This window comes from Apteryx rowi, unplaced genomic scaffold (assembly GCF_003343035.1).
Source record: "Apteryx rowi isolate R43461 unplaced genomic scaffold, aptRow1 scaffold_175, whole genome shotgun sequence".
NCBI classification, from domain to species: domain Eukaryota; kingdom Metazoa; phylum Chordata; class Aves; order Apterygiformes; family Apterygidae; genus Apteryx; species Apteryx rowi.
The window spans coordinates 731,881-748,789 of NW_020448030.1; the positions used below are offsets into that span (position 1 = coordinate 731,881).

The 16,909-nt window shown below is 38.0% G+C and overlaps 1 protein-coding gene across 1 annotated transcript in view; it reads left to right on the plus strand.

Annotated features, from left to right (window-relative positions):
- Window positions 1–16,909, plus strand: part of GPC5 (glypican 5) — a 732,889-nt gene that overhangs the window by 29,787 nt on the left and 686,193 nt on the right. The window lies entirely within an intron of this gene.

Sequence of the window (16,909 nt, forward strand, 5' to 3'; positions counted from 1 at the left end):
TTTTGTAATGTAAGTTCTGGAATTTATTGAATCATGCTGTCCTAATGCAACATGAAGTTGCATTTGCTGTAAAGTTATTACTACGCAATAGATCAATGTCCACTTTAATCTAGACCAGAATTGATTAAGCAAAGTCAAATTGTTATATAATATTGGTTGAGGTCACAGTACAATTACCACATTTAAATATGAAAAAGTTGTAATCAGTAGCTAAAATAAATTACGTGAACTAGAAAATGTGTTGAAATCTTCTGAGCTGCTTTCTCTAGTGGCAAACTAAGCCATAACAAATAATGGAATACTTGTTCATCCTTGTAAAACTAAATCTGCTCTGGCACTGATTCAATTGTTTTCCATTTGTGAAGTTTTCTGAAGAATGATTTGAAGATCAGAAACCTCTTTCAGCAGGAGCTGCTGTATCTCACTTATGGTTTCAAATGATACATTGCCCTCTAGATAATTTGCAATGCAAAGAACTCCTTTGAAGTTCCAACATTTTTCTCTCTCTCTGCTCTGTAATCCTTTATATTTAAGATGTGATATAAATAAGTTAAAATCCAAGTACGTGTGAATCCCAACTTTTGTTAATTAAATGAAAGTGAATGATTCCATTAAGAGTCATAACACTGGAAAGACTGAGAGACCAAACTGTCAGTCACTCAGTTATTGTACTGAGGGATGAAGGTCTCAGAAATGTCTTCGGTTCACCAAAGCTATGCTGCTTATTTTCTGTTACTGTGCAGAGACCTCCCCCACAGATTATGTTCCCCTATGGGCTCAGGAAGTAGGGAATTTTAATAATGCAGTAAACTGATTATACACACTGGTTGGTCTAGGAAGCAAGGCTGTTACAGAAACCTTATTAACTTCAGAAATCCTCTATTCAGATGGTATTTTGATTCTTTTATAGTGCAAAAGCAGCATAAGCAGTATGTTAGTGTAAATTAGAACTGGATGCAGTATGTCTATGCAGACATAAAATACAACATTAAGGGGCTGTTGTAAGCACAGAAATCTGGAGATTTAGATTAATACTTAAAATTTCATTTTTAATCCTCAGTTTTATTTCTGCATTGCAAACAAGTCTTCTATCATTCTAGAGGGATTTACTTCCATTGTATCTCATTCTTATCTTTTAGATACTTATTTGCATAGGTATATGCTGTGCTACAGGCATTTCTGGAGTATATATAAACAGGGACTAATGGACTTTTATAATAACAGTTTTCACCAGGTCAGTTTTTTATTAAATTCTGCATTTTTCAGTGTGTAATCCCACTTCCTGATGCTTATGTCTAAAGCTGTAGTTACTTACAGTCACTTAATTATTTATCCTAGTTGCAGTAATACCTGAGTTACAATTAAGCTGACACTGGTACCTATGTTGTCTTGTCATCATGAAGTGTCTGCCTCAAATACTGGGTAAATTCTAAGATGTTGTCATAACCATATTCTTGTTCATACCCAGCTAACTACTATTTTGGTTTAAGTCCGTGTAACGCAGAGGTCAGTGTAGACATATGCTAATTTAGAGTTTTTATACTTTACGTAGTCCTCATTAGAAAAAAACTGTGTAAGTACAAATTTGAAGTGTTACTACCTTCTGAGCAGTGGCTATATGAAGTTTGTATTTTCACAGAACTGTGGTTGTTTGCTTCCTGCTTATTCTGAAAATTTGGGGAAGCTGATTTGATGGTAAAATGTAGGAGAGTTTGAAGGAAGACCAAACTCCAACAGAAGAAGGCAGTATGAAGTTGGTAGTTTAGAAACAGATGTTTAGTGTTTTAGAGACAGCATTTTGTGTAACCTTCTAGATTTGCAAGATAATAAATCAGAAGTGGAAAAATTAAGTTTTCATTTCATATTTCTTTTGTTTCTGTTAAGAAACTGACAATGAAAAAAGTGGTATTAAGTCAAGTATTGCAGAAGACAATTCAAAATGATCTTGATCAGTTCGAGACAAGGTCTGAAACACGTGGTTTTAGTTCAGTAGGAACAAATGCAAGGCACTACGCTTAACTGGGGAAAAATACAGTATAGGGAATAACTTGCTATGGATCTGTTTTGTAGGAAAAGATCTGGGAGTAATGATAGATCAAAAGTTGACAAAAGTCAGCAGTTTCATATTGTTGTGAGAAAGGCAACTATCATCTTAGGATCCTTAAACAGAAAGATAGCAGACAAGATTTGTGAACTAAAACTTCTCTGTTTGGCACTGATAAAATTTCAGCTGGAGTACTGTGTTCATTTTTGGGTAGTTTACTTAAAGAAAAATGTGGACCAATTGGAAGAAAGAGAGCAAAAATATGTTTTGAGATCTAAAAAGATAACCTACAAGATAGACAACCCTAATTCTTTTAAAATGAGAAACCTGGGGAAGAATTATGCTATGCCTTCAAAACTGGAGGTGATAAGTACATAGAAGAAAGGAATTATCTGTACTCTATCTTGTAGTAGATAAAAAGCAATGATTTCATACTGTAGTTTCATACTGTAGCAAAGAAAGTTTAGGTTTAATATGAGGAAATATTTTCCAATGACAGAAAAAGATTCTTTTAATTAAACTGTTTGGAGGTGCTCCTGTGGAGGAATGGTTAAGCGAGAGAGGGCATGATCTGATTGGGATGAGCAATCCCATTCTCAGGGTAAGGGAAGGAATGTAGGCCAAGGCGAGCGAGCCTTGCAGCGGCCGAGCAAGCCTTGCAGCGACCTTGAGCACTACAAAAGAAGGTATTCACGAAACTGGTAAACAAGTCTGGACAGAACTAGGTTCCATAAATGTCGATGGAGTGCGGACAGCAACCTTGCACCAATCATGTATCCGCTTTGTACGTATGGACAGAAACTGTAACCAATCATGTAACTATTGCTAGTGCATGCGTCTTGCTTGTCGATATATATACTTTGTGTAAGCACTAATAAAGGGAGAACGACCATACTCATATTGAGACTCATCATTACTCCGGGGTCCCCTCCCTCACTCCAACATGCTCCATGTTTGAAGGTCTTAGAAACAAGCTGGACAAGACATCTGTCAAAAATTATGCTCTAGATATGAGTCATCCTGCTTTGGGGCAGGAGAATGGTCTAGACCATTTGACAGGCTTCTCAGCCTTACAATAGATGTTAAAATATGATTTACAGAGAAAGGTGAAAGGAATTGAATGTTTTAACTAGCTTTAAGCTTAGTCAGTGGTGCTATGATCTAACAAAAAAAGTGTTCATTAATTTCTTCCCAAGATGGTAACACTGTTCTCTACCATAACATAATCAGATGAACTGCTTCAGATATAAAGATGCTTGTTTAATTTAAATTTAAATTTAGAATACTAAAATTTAGAGTAATAAAATTTAAATTTAGAACTCTATATTTCAGTATTAAAAGAACATGAATTCGTTCCAAAATTTACACACAAAAATAATTTCATTATTTATTATTCTTATAGTGGAACTGTTGCATATAGAACACAGACCAGAAGCTACTAAGCCTATACACTGTCACTTGAATAGATGGTTAGTAAATATACTATTATGAATTTCATGCTCCACACAGGAAATTCAAGGATTTTTTCAGTTTTTGTAACATAGACAGTCTTATTTTTATCCTCAATTTTTCCAAACTGCATTTCAGTGAACCTGGCATACTGCTTAGGACAAATGGAATCATGTACTGCATTTTACAAAGCTTTGTGAGAGTTAAAAACAGTTCTCTTTTGCAGAAAAACTAAACTAAAATTGGCTGGTTTTGTTGGAATTTTTAGTGAAAAATAATTTTATATCTAAAGCAGATAATGATATTTCAAGTGACATCTTTAATTAGAAAGGTATTTTGTCAAAACAGAAAAAAGAAAACAGGCAAAAAGAAAAATGAAGGAGGGTAGAACTGCATCAAATTGGAATTCATCAAATAAACATTAAAATACATTATTACAAAATTTAAAAGTAATTATTGACTTTATCCTGTAACTAACTGCACTTGTATTTTAAAAATTAGATCATGAGTAATACAGAATTCAACTTGGAAATCTGAAAAAAGAACTGAACAGCAAACATAAATATGAGTGGAGAATTTTGCTGCTGTGAAAAAAAAAATTGGAGTAATCAGAGTTACTGCTAGATACCATAGGATTTTCAGATGGCACTAGACGCCTATGACTGGTCAACTGAACTCAGCCCTGTGTCACCGTGGACTGTAATGCAAGTTTAGAGACTTAGTTACATACAAGATAAGTACACTGAGATGTCTGGAGCTGCACCTCAGTGTTTGTATTCCTTATACTCCAAGATAAGAGCCCACAGAACTTCCCAACTTTTTGAGATCTTATGGACAGCCTGTCTGTTGTAGCTCAAGGACATGACTGGGGTCTGGGAACACAAGCAGGTTATTGAGGAATAAGCTAATATTTAATTTTACAGACTATCAACTACTTTGAGGTGATCGCTTTTATCCTGAAGTAAGTGAAAGGTGGCTTACTGCTCATAGGGTGAACTATATCTCTTCTGCTGAAGAGGTAAAAATGTGCACCGAGACTGTATACATGGAATATAAAATCAATTGTTCACCGCTTTGCTTATCATGTGGTAACTTGCTTATATGCAAAATAGAAAGTGATTATCTATGTTTATTTCTGTTATTTTTCTGGAAGGAAGCAGAAAGGCATGTCCATCCCATGTAATGAAGGAGGTGGCACAGAGATTTCAAACAGTGGTTATGAAGCACTTACTGATACTAGACAGTTCTTCGTCAGCAGGCCTAGGTAGCTTTACTTGAAGTCTTAAAGGATCTATTGATACAAGTAACGTCAATTTTTAACAAATCTACAACAGACTGTTTGGATTAAGGGCTTGAACTCAGTTGGCACTGACTAGCAGGGTACCATAATAGAGTTCTGCTGCTTTCGAAGGTCCAAAAGAGGACATTTTATATTCACTCTGTAAGTGCATTTAAATTGCACATGCATAGCAGGTCATGGGACAGAATGGTACAGATTTAGTGTACATGAGCTGCATAGCTGTTCAGCACATGTACTGTAGCCACTTTGTGGGATTTTTTGGATAATGTCTAAAAATATAGCAGATTACTGAGGAGAGCAGGCTGTTTTCTAGGTTATCATTATACAGAGCAGAACAGCTGCAACAGGAACGTCTAAGAGTTGTCCACCGCAGAAATCTTACTTGGTGGTGAATGACTCTTAGACATTCCTGTTGCAGATGTTCTGTTCTGTATAACTAGTTAATATTCACTGGGACAGAAGCAAAGGGAAAAATTAACTTTATAGTTTAGTGGTTATGGTACTCCTCTGCGACGTGTCCCTGCTCCAGTGAATGTTTTTAATTATTTATACAATCTATGAATATAGACTGTACTGTCATGGTTTCATCTGCCAGGCCTGGATCACCTTAGAACAAGAGTTTTTCAAGGCATGTATGAACTCTGGGCTGAATATACTTCTGATTGTGCAGATCTCATAAATTTTGTTGTTCAGTTTTTCAATGGATTCTGCACCATCACCAGGACTTTGGAAAAAAGGAATTATGCTGTAAGCAGGAGCCAGTTAACTAACTTCTCTTCAGGAATGAAAAGAGATACACTTAAATTCCAGATGGTCATTCTGTGATAATTGTGCCTGGCTGCTTCATTTGGATGACATAAACATATGCCAAGTATGAAACAGATGTTCTGCAAGATTATGTTTACTAGGTGGCTGAAGAAACTCCATTCAAACCAAATTAATTTGTTTTTTTTATATTGGAATATAGCATGTCTTTGTTCTTCATTTATGTAAAAATGCACTATATGTTTATAAATATATTTAATTATTGTTAGATATCTAAAAATAATTAAACATTGTAATTATTCCATGTTCTTTATGTTGCACTTAAAATATGTGCAGTCTCTGTGATTCTGAAAATAGGAAAATATCTTGTTATAATTTCCAAGGTTTGTATATGTACAGAGAGGAAATGGAAATTTTAAGTTATAAAATGTCTTCKCATTGTGCTCCCATTATATTGGGGCAATTTTAAACTTACTTAGTTTTCTTGCTTTTGCCTTGCTCACATTATTTTAAACAAAGTGCTGGCAAAGGCAAACATAAAATATCTCATTATCACCAATGAGTATTTAGTTTTGTCACTCCTGATATATCATTTAAAAGCAGCAAGCAAGAATTCTGTAAGTAAGGTAAGGCCTAGTTTGACCATATTAAAATTCTATTTACATTTTCATTTGCTTTATGAAGTGTGACTGTGTTAGACCGAAGCTATTACCTGGCTCAGTGGTCCCCACAGACAATTTCCCTTTCTCATTCTGATTTTATTGTAAATGATTGTCAGTGTAATAGAGAAGAATGCAAATGCAATTTTGATCAGTCCCATGAGGGACTTGATTCTTCATGAGTTATTCTTGTTGTTTTAAAAATAAACTGAAACAGCCGTCTAATTTAAGTGTTTCCTTTAGAGTAAAGGATTAAGATCTGTAATTTCTTTCATTTAAAGGTTTTTCCTTTACTATGCTATTAGATAGAGGCTAATATTGAAGGAAATTTTCCAGTGATTACCCCTTTGGGAAAGATTTATTTTTTTGTTTAATATTTCCATTTTATATTTAATAGTGCGCTAAGCTGGCTTTTTTCTTTCTTTTACACTTAGTGTAAAAGAACACTTGGGTATTGGTAAAAGTACACTTGGGTATTTATTGTAATTTAAGTTTAAGGTTTAAATATAGCCCTTCCTTCACTCACTGCACTTAGTCCTTACTGTGAAATAAATTAATGACCCCTGTAGTTTAAAGGGCTTTAATTTTCTTTCCTCTCATTTGTATGCTTTGCTTTGTCATAGAAACTTTCAATGATTTTTGAATGATGGTTCAAAAACTTAAAGGCAAACTTCCAATGGATGATACTGTGCTTCCAGACTTGCTTTTTGGATTCTGTTCCTGAGTTGCCAAACATATGAACAAATAGAAATAATACAATTTCCTCTCCTCTGTGGAGCAAGTTCTTCCCTATAATGCCAGCCCTCTTTATGCTATGTTATTGTGAGAGGAAATGGCCAAAAATGTGCAAGAAGAAATAAAGTTAAAAGGGGAATATGAGGAGGAGAGGAAGTAACTGTATCGGCACAAAAGGTCTTAGTCATATCACACAGCATGAGCCTCCCAGAGACAAAGATGTCAACAACAAATCATTGGGATAAGAGTCAGGCCTTGATTCAGTTGCATTAGCAGGTATCTAGTATTATTTCAGAAGTCCTAGGGCCTCCCGTCTGTCCTCCTGACCTACCTCTCCAGAAAGGTGCTAGCCATCTGTTTGTCCTCTGTCACATCTATTGATCCTATGGGGGACATCCTGCATAACCTAGGGAATAACGAATGACACTATATGCCTGTTCTGGGTGACACATTCAAGCCCAGTATTTCAGACTGTAGATGTCCACATTGGGTGTCTACATGTGAGCTCCCATAATAGTCAAAGGAGGTAAGATCAAATATGTCTGTTTTAGAGGGAGTTAAATAGCCCTATGGACTTCCGTGACTGCAACTGCATTATCTTGATGCTGACTGTAGTTGCCTGAATTTAGGTATCTTAATCTGAAGCTGAATTTCTCCATTTTGGAGGGCTGTATTTTGAAAATTGTTTTTGTAAATACTGGGAAACCATCTCTAGTAGAAAGTTTTTAAATATTGGTAGTAGTTTATGTTTAGTCAGTAAACAGGCTGTCAGAGAAGGCCAGTGTATATTTATATTTTTAGAAGGGACTCAATTATATTAATGCCTTAGGCAATGTCAGTGATATAGAAAAATCATTGGAGCCTGAGAGGAAGAAGGAAAAAAATTGTCATTCAAATTGCTGCTCCTCAGGAACATCCCACTTTTTGAATTAGATCCAGAACAGATGAGGTAGTAGGGGAAAAAACATAATCTTAAGTTTGTTCTTACTTCTAACACAGATATGCTTCCTGAGCTGAAATAGTTCTTTGAAACTCAGCTTTCTGCCCTGCAGTTGCTATGGAACCTAATGCAACTGGAACAGGACCATACTGTCAGACAGATTTGGGAAGATGCACCCTGGCTGAAGCTTTTTGCTTCTGTTCTCAAAACTCAGCTCAGCTCATAAAACCAATCAAGAACACTTATACTAGTGACATAAATAATTAAAAATATCCAGGTCAATTAAAGATCATTAAAAATATACAAGCATCAGCCTATGTCAGTGCACTGATCAAGGCAATCAGCCAGGGAACAGATTAAGAAAAAAAACAAACCAGAAATGAATAAATCTTGTAAAGCAAAACCTTATGGAAAGGATGAGAGATGTATAGAGTCAGGGCATTAGGAAGAAAGGAGGAGAACAAAGAAAGGGGGAAGATAGATGTGGTTGGTTTCATTTTTTTCTTTTCTGTAGATCTTTACATCCTCAGTTCCTTCAGGCTGTGCAGCGTACAACCAAAACAAACAGGCCTTTCTTGAAGAGATTACAACCTAAATTGACTCTAAGAAACAGAAAGGAAGGAGAAAATAGAAGACAGTATTAAGAATTCAGTGTATCGATTTAATGAGCTGGTTGTCATAGAGAATCCAGAAAGTTTTCCTTCTGCCCTTCACATGGTGACATTACTACTTAGATAACTTGAAGAAAATCTGATTGTATTTTAGAGCCTTTGAATCATCCCTTCTCTAAGTCATCTAGCTTTAAATCCTAGTGAAACACATCATCACTGGAAGCTGCAAAGAATAGTTCCCTGACTTGGGCCATTTATATGCAAATATCCTCTATAACAGCCAAAAAAAGGACAACTATGGCATCTTCCCACTGTGCGTGTTGAGGATTCGGAACAACTGATAGTTTTTGTCTTATCATTTGTCTCATACAGTGTGAGAACAGAATTACAAGATTTTCCTGAGAAATTGAAATCAAAATTCGTAAGACCAAGAAAATTTAATTTGCTGTTCTAGCAAAATGACACTCTGAATAGACCATGCCAAGTCTAATGCAAGGTATAAATAATTTCTCCAAAAAGCTGCAGACCTCCTTCTGTTCCCATAAAGGTGAGAGAAGTTACCCAGAGAAAAGGGGAAGGGCTTAATCTGATTCAAAACTTTACAAAACTTATACAAATTCTGGGAAAATACATACTGTTTTGCTGTATAGCACTACTCTTGCTTTATACAATCTATGAATATAGGCTGTACTGGCATGGTTTCATCTGCCAGGCCTGGATCACTTTAGAACAAGAGTTTTTCAAGGCATGTATGAACTCTGGGCTGAATATACTTCTGATTGTGCAGATCTCATTTTCTATTACCTTAAACTTTTGAAGTCCTTAATATCTGTTTAATACAGAGATGCAATGTTAGTGACATTCTTTTGCTCTCACTTTGTGTCTGCTTTTCACAAGGTAAATACTCAGTTATCTAAGGACTCAATTAGCATATGAAACCTGTTGACATGTGCTATTAAGTATATCTACACTGTTAAATGCATCTTCAAGGGGGGGTGATCCCTGGCCTTGAGGAGGTACCCAGACAGGTCGAGGTGACTTGCATATGCAATATCCAGGCTTGTCCTCCTAGAGTAGACTTGTCTCATCTATGTGCATAGCATTGAGCCCTGGATCTCTTCTGGACCACATGCTGCCCCTTTGTTCTGTGATATAATTACTATTTTTGCAGGTTTTCTGTTTGGCTTGAAAATGTCTGAAATAGTAGTGTTAGGCTATCAGAGTAGAGTTTTTATACCATGATGTGAAATTTATGTGTTGCATGCCCTTTGGTCTGGTGTTGGGGAAGACGGTCATGCTTGAGTGGTAAAGACTGCTGGAATAATGATGATGAGCTGGGGAGCTAACTTACTTGACAGTATAGGCATAGCTATATCCAGTTTTCCAGGAAACTTTTGACCAGATTCCTCAGCAAAGGTGTTTAGTAGACAAGATAAAAGAGAAAGTCCTTGTACGAGTAAATAACTGTTAAAAGAAAGAACAAGTTGATGAAAGAGGACAGGCAGAAATGGTTCATTCTCACAGTGGAGGAAGATCACCAGAGGTGTTCTTCGAGGATATATGTTGTTCAACATATAACAAAAATAACTTGGAAAAGGGAATGAAAACTAACTTGGAAAAGGGAATGAAAACTAAAGTAGTGCTGATGATCATAAGTTATACAGGGTAATATAGACCAGTGCCAATTATGAAAACTTGCAGAAAGGTTTTATGAGACTGGGTAAACAGGAGTTAAAATGGCAAATGAAATCCACTGTAGTTCTATATCAAGTTATATATATGGGGAAAAGAAAACCTCACTTCACAAGTAAAACAATGGCCTCTGAGCTGACCAGGAATAAAATCTTGTGGTTGTGTTAGGTAGTTCCATAAAAATTACAACTTGTTACTCAGTAGAAGTTAAAACAAGTTAATAGCATATTAGGAATTATTTGAAAAGGAACAGATAGCAAAGCAGAAACCATCATATGTCACTATGTAAATCCATTTTCTACATTTTGAACACTGTGTGCAATAGATTACTGACAGGCTTTGGAATCTCTGTCATTGCAGTTCTCTAGCTTCTGAACAAACCAACCATCAACATCATCTACCAGAAAAGTTATGGCTGTGGTTTATCATTTGGGGGGAAGAATGAGAGATCTGATGACTTCTCACAGTTGCTTCAATCTATATTTTGTTGTAGGATTTTATTTTTAAAGCTTATCAGTAGCTACAATATTCTGAGTACTACAGAGCTCTTTAATAATTGAAGCCGTAGCAATAGCCAGTGTGTGGAACCTCAGCCAGATGGACTCAAATTAAAAAAAAGCCATAAATTTTAACAGTCAGGGTGATTAACCACTGGAACAGACTATCTGAGAGAGTGGCAGAGTATCATCTCCATTTCAAGTTCTTCAGTTCAGGTTTAGATAAAACCTTTGAAGACGTATTGTAATCAATTGCCAGCCACCAGCCTCGTTTTGTAAAGAAATATTTTGCAGGCCCAAAGTGTGATACAGCAGTCAGATTCTATGATCCTACTCTATCCTTAAAAATGGTGAATGTGACCAGACTAAGGTATTCACAGCAATACAATCTGGCACTAAAGTGTTTCCCTGAAACATGAGTAGATATCAGTTTAATCAAGAAAACTGAATGTGCAGTCTCCCCTCCCCGCAATGTTCTTCCTTGTGCAGCAAATTAATGGAAACCAGAGAATTATTCAAGTTCTCCAGGCAGTTTTACAACTAAGTGGGATTTATTGTGGTATATTATCATGAACAACTTCTTCTCAAGTATAAATTTCATTTAGAGTGTTTATGGTTACTTTGGATTCTCTTGCCATGCAATCTGTTTTACATTCTTTATACAATTCTTTATACAATTCTTTAGGCCTTTAGGACACATGCATTTTTGTGTCCTTAGTGAATGAATTATCTCTCTGGATTGCTAGTCTTACAGGTATCCAACCATGTTACACATTTTATTCCTGAAACTTCCTCACTTCTTTCAGCATCACAGACCTGCACACCACTGACATTTTTGTGTTGACAGTTTTAATATAATTATTTAATAAGGCTTTTTAAAAAAAAGCACAGATAATGGCTTTGCATATCCCCAAATTCCTATATTTCTCTTTCCATGCTCCACCATGGTTCATATTTCCTAATTGAATTTGTCTCTGGTTTCTGAGAAAGCAGTAATTAGAGCATGGCATCCATCAATGGAACTTCAAACCAGAAAGTTTTATAAGAAAACTGAAGTTAAAAGATTTTGACCAAAATTTTATTTATTGGCCCCAAATGCAGAAAGGTTGCGCATGACAACTGCTTTGATTCTTACCAAGCTGAGGTACTTTCAGCATCTTGAAATCTTGCAACACTGTTATTTCACCATAAAGATTTTTTTTTTCTCCTGGGTCCTCTTCAGACTATCAGTTGAAATCCTTAGCATAACACAGGAAAAGAATAAACTTGGAAGCAAGCTGTTATGATTTATTATTGCTTTTTAAATGGTTCTTTACTCTGCATGAATTAATACTTCCCTTCTTTTCTATCAAAATGACTTTTGAGCATGCTAAAATTTAACAGGCATTATAAGTTGCCCATGTATTAAGGGAAACCTGGTTATTTTGCACATGATTCTCTAACGAATATAATTTTGAGAAGTTGTTCTTTCTTGCTTTCCACTTTATCTTTTGTGATTCATGATTCAGTGTTACTGTGGTAAGTATAGAGGATTGAGAACATGCCTAGCTGAAGGACGTAAACAAATGCTAGGATGAGAAAGTATAACTTTTATATCATATTAAAATTCATTAAAATTCTAATTTCTGCAGAAATTTGTTTTATAAAAAATGGTAGGCAAAGGTTTGTAGACAGAGATATTATCTCTTATGATCTGCTTAGAGCTTACCACTATACTGTTTGAGTTTATAAAAAGTTACTGCTGCTGTCTACAAACCCTTGCCTTGTCTATGTCGTTAGGTTATCAGAGTTAAAAGAACAGTACCGCATTAGATAGAGTACTTTGTATATATGAGAATTAATCTGAAGACAAAGTCCTAGTATTCAATACTGTCTCAATTAGATCTACTTCAGGAGTTTCTTCAAAGAGTGCTTTTCTTTGTCCACCCCCAAATCTATTTCAATACTGATATCTAGAGGCCCAGTCAAGACCAAGACCTGTTCTACTCTAGTCGCTGTTATCAACATAGTAAAATTATATCTCTGAGGACCTTTGAGATACAAATTAAGTGAAAAGACTAGCATTTTTACTTGTTGTTTACTTTTTCGTCTTGTCGCTTTGATAATTTTTTTAAAAAAATTAGAGATAGCAGCTGCTTCTAGTTACTCACCTGGTGAGAGCAAGATGCAAAAAATCTTCTTTGGACTTGGAACATGATGTGGTAGGGTGTTTGATGATGCTTTGTTTAATTATGCTACCTCTATGCAAACACATACTTCATCTCCTTGCATTCAAGGAGGGAAAAGGTACGTACCCCAAAACAGGCAGGAGGGGGACTTGGACCCTGCTCTCTATAGTATTTATGTATTTTATTTTAGACAGCGACTGAATTCAAAGCAACAGTAGAAACAGGAATGCTTCTAACACTGACATGGCATCCTTACTCTGTCTTGGAGACAGGGACTAAAACAGTAGGTGTTTCTGCTCTTAACTGAGTTTCTCATCATTAAGCTAGAGCTAGGCTTCTTCTGCCTGCTCTCTTTCTGGCCACACAAATCTTACATTCCAGGCCAGAGGGTGGCTGAGCCTTCCATCACAGGAGACGTGTAAGGTATTTTCTCCCGCAGTGCTTGATAGTCCCACATGGGAGCCTCATCTGGCTCTCTCCAAGTATAGAGGAGAGAATTTGTATGTTTCCAGGCTGAATCCAGCAAGAGTAACTTAATTTTTGGATTTATATATGTCAGTGTATGTATATTTAGTAGTTTCACCTATTTATATATCTGTTTATTTATTGATTATAAATATACAATAGACATACAAGCTTAATGCAACACTGTTTTTTAAAATTAGTTTGGTGTGGAGATCTGAGAGTTGTTCTTTTAAAATCATACCATATCAGACCAATAACTGTGCTGGACTGGGCCACAGTGTCCAATTCTTAATGTTACTGTAGATTTCTGATATAAACTAAGTGATTTAGAGTTACCCTGGGGAAATGCAGTCTGTGTAAGGTCTACCTAGACTTTGAGTTAAGCAACTAAAAGTGTAGCTGAATTCCAGACAGTGATACAGACCATCTGCTTTTCAGCACTACTTCAGTGTGTAGGAGCCTAAGTTGATTAGGTGTGTCAGTTCTTGGTATGTGTTTCTGCTTAGAGGGAAGGAAAGAAAGTAAAGCTGGCTTGATAGAGTAGAGGACAGAGGAACTCAGAAAGTGTGCTCTGTAGTCATCTATGGGTACATTTACATTAGCATTTTAGTTTGGATTAAGAGAACTCTTTTAAAGTGACTCTCCCACTAGTCCTCACGGACTCCATTTTGGATCACATCACAGAGCAGTATCATGGTTCACAAACTTGACTCCTTCCTGATGAATCTAAATAGAAAGATGTGCTTCATCTAAGTTTGCTCCAGCCACTAGTGGGCATGGGACCTGTGGGATCAGACTAGAACTTGTCTGAAGTAAAACCCTCCAAAATTCAAGCAATATGAACACTGGATCATCAGCACCAACTGTTTCAATCTGTAGCTCCATCTCTGTTATGCACAGGGCTTGTTATGTGACTTATGTGAGCCTATGTGACTTTGAGTAGATTACTTATATCCCTATCCAGCAAGCAGTTGGCCAGCCTTACAAGTTGAACATGGGCCAGCAATGCGCCCTCCTAGCAAAGAAGGCCAGCAGCGTCCTGGGCTGCATCAGGCAGAGCGTTGCCAGCAGGTTGAGGGAGGTGATCCTTCCCGTCTACTCAGCACTGGTGAGGCCACACCTGGAGTGCTGGGTCCAGTTCTGGGCTCCCCAGTACTAGGGAGACATGGACATACTAGAGCAAATCCAGTGAAGGGCCACAAAGGTGATTAAGGGGCAGGAGCATCTGTCGTAGGAGGAAAGGTTGAGAGACCTGGGACTGGTTAGTCTGGAGAAGAGAAGGGGCAGGGGGGATCTTATGAGTTTGTATAAATATCTGAAAGGAGGATGTAAAGAAGACAGGGCCAGACTCTTTTCCGCGATGCCCAGTGACAGGACGAGAGGTAATGGGCACACACTGAAACACAAGAAGTTCCACCTGAATCTAAGGAAAAACGTTTTTACTGTGAGGGCAACAGAGCACTGGAGCAGGTTGCCCAGAGAGGTTTTGGAGTCTGAATCCCTGGAGATATTCAGAAGCCACCTGGATATGGTCCTGGGCAACATGCTGTAGGTGACCCTGCTTAAGCAGGGATTTGTACCAGATGATCTCAGAGGTCCCTTCCAACCCCAACTATTCTGTGATTCTGTGAGTTTTCTTTTAAGAAAAGAGTTGTGTCTGTGTGGGATGGAATCTACCTTTTTACTAGTTTATATGTAACATTTATTTTGCTAAAATAATATGCGTGACTTGGTTTCTTAAAAACTGTAGATTAGAAGAAAAATCCATCTGTTGCTTATAACACTACAAGCTATTTTCCTCACTTTTTATGTCATTTCAAATATTAGCAAATTTCATAGCATTTAAATTATTGTATTCTGTTCTATTATTTAAAAAGTATTGAAGATCCTTTTTTTATTATTCCTATTATGCAGCCAAATTTTGCAGGCATCTGCAAAAGCCTAATGAAAGGGCAGACAATCAAGCATTTCTTCTAACAGTGTAAAGGAACATTTTAGCAAGGTCTCTGCATATCCCTGTTCTGTGTTAGAGCAGCTCCCATCCCAGTTTGTTTGTTGAATTCTACCTGAATCATGGTCTTCTCATCCTCTATTTTAATACAGATATGAACTGACTAATTATAGTGGTTCTGTTTCAGTGGAGGACAGACCAATTGATGGGAAGCATGTTGCCTAGGGAGTGCGGGCTTTCATATAAATGGATCGCATATGTTGCAACCTCAGTAATCTTACAAAGCTAATACTGCTGTGGTGTTATGTACTTTTAAGGGTTGAGAATTGGAAGAGGTGAATACTTTCCATAAAATCATTGCTGATTGTACAAAATCTGAGTGTGCTAGCACACCTAAGCATAAGGGTGGAATTCATTTGTCTGAATATAGGTCTCTTGTGTCACTCTCTCTCTGTAATCCCCTCAGTAACCTTCTCCACTGCCCACAGGTTCGGCAGGCTGTTCTCTGAGGATCCTCTGCTATGGCACAGCTGCACGTAGCCTTGGCTCTGACTCTTGAGGAAATTCCCATGCTGGCAACTGCATCCTGGGGTGCATCACTGCCGTCGTTACGCTGGCTCCCCCGGTCCCGTGCAGCCTCTGGGTCCCTGTGAGCCCCCTTCCCTACCGGCTTCCGCGCAAACTGCCGGATCTGTGTTTGTATGGCCAAAGCTCCTGATCTCTAGTGCTCCCTAGACATTCATGAAATGGGAAACCAGACACAAGCCTGTTTTCCCTGCCCCACTGAGATTACCAGCCCAGTGGGCAATTTCTTGTACCGTGTTGTGCCTCCTAAGCCAGCTGTGATAGACCCACTGTGCGAGTCCCCAATAGGCCTTATGTTCCTTCACCTCACCTTGCACACCCTTGCACACCCAATTTTAATGGCCACAGACAACTGTCTCAGCTAAGGACAAAGCCAGGGCCCTAAAAATCAGAGAGCTTGAACGAAGAGCAAAAAAGTGATGGAACAGCCTGTTGCTAAGCTGAAGGGAGAGATATGGTTTCCAGGGAAGGAAATTATGACCTGGATGAAGGGACAGAGTGCACCCTCAGCAAGTTTGCTGGTGATACAAAACTGGGAGGAGTGGCTGATACGCCACAGGGCTGTGCTGCCATTCAGAGAGACCTGGACAGGCTGGAGAGGTGGGTGGAGAGGAACCTCATGAAGTTCAACAAAGGCAAGTGCAGGGTCCTGCACCTGGGGAGGAATAACCCCATGCTCCAGGACAGGCTGGGGGTGGACCTGCTGGAAAGCAGCTCTGCGGAGAAGGACCTGGGAGTGCTGGTGGACACCAAGTTAAGCATGAGGCAGCAATGTGCCCTTGTGGCCAAGAAGGCCAATGGTATCCTGGGGTGCATGAGGAAGAGTGTTGCCAGCAGGTGGAGGGAGGTGATTCTCCCCCTCTACTCAACCCTGGTGAGGCCACCTCTGGAGTCCTGCGTCCAGTTCTGGGCTCCCCAGTACAAGAGGGATGTGGCACTACTGGAGCAAGTCCAGCGAAGGGCTACAAAGATGATTAGGGGACTGGAGCATCTCTCTTGTGAGGAAAGGCTGAGAGAGCTGGGCCTGTTTAGCTTGGAGAAGAGAAGG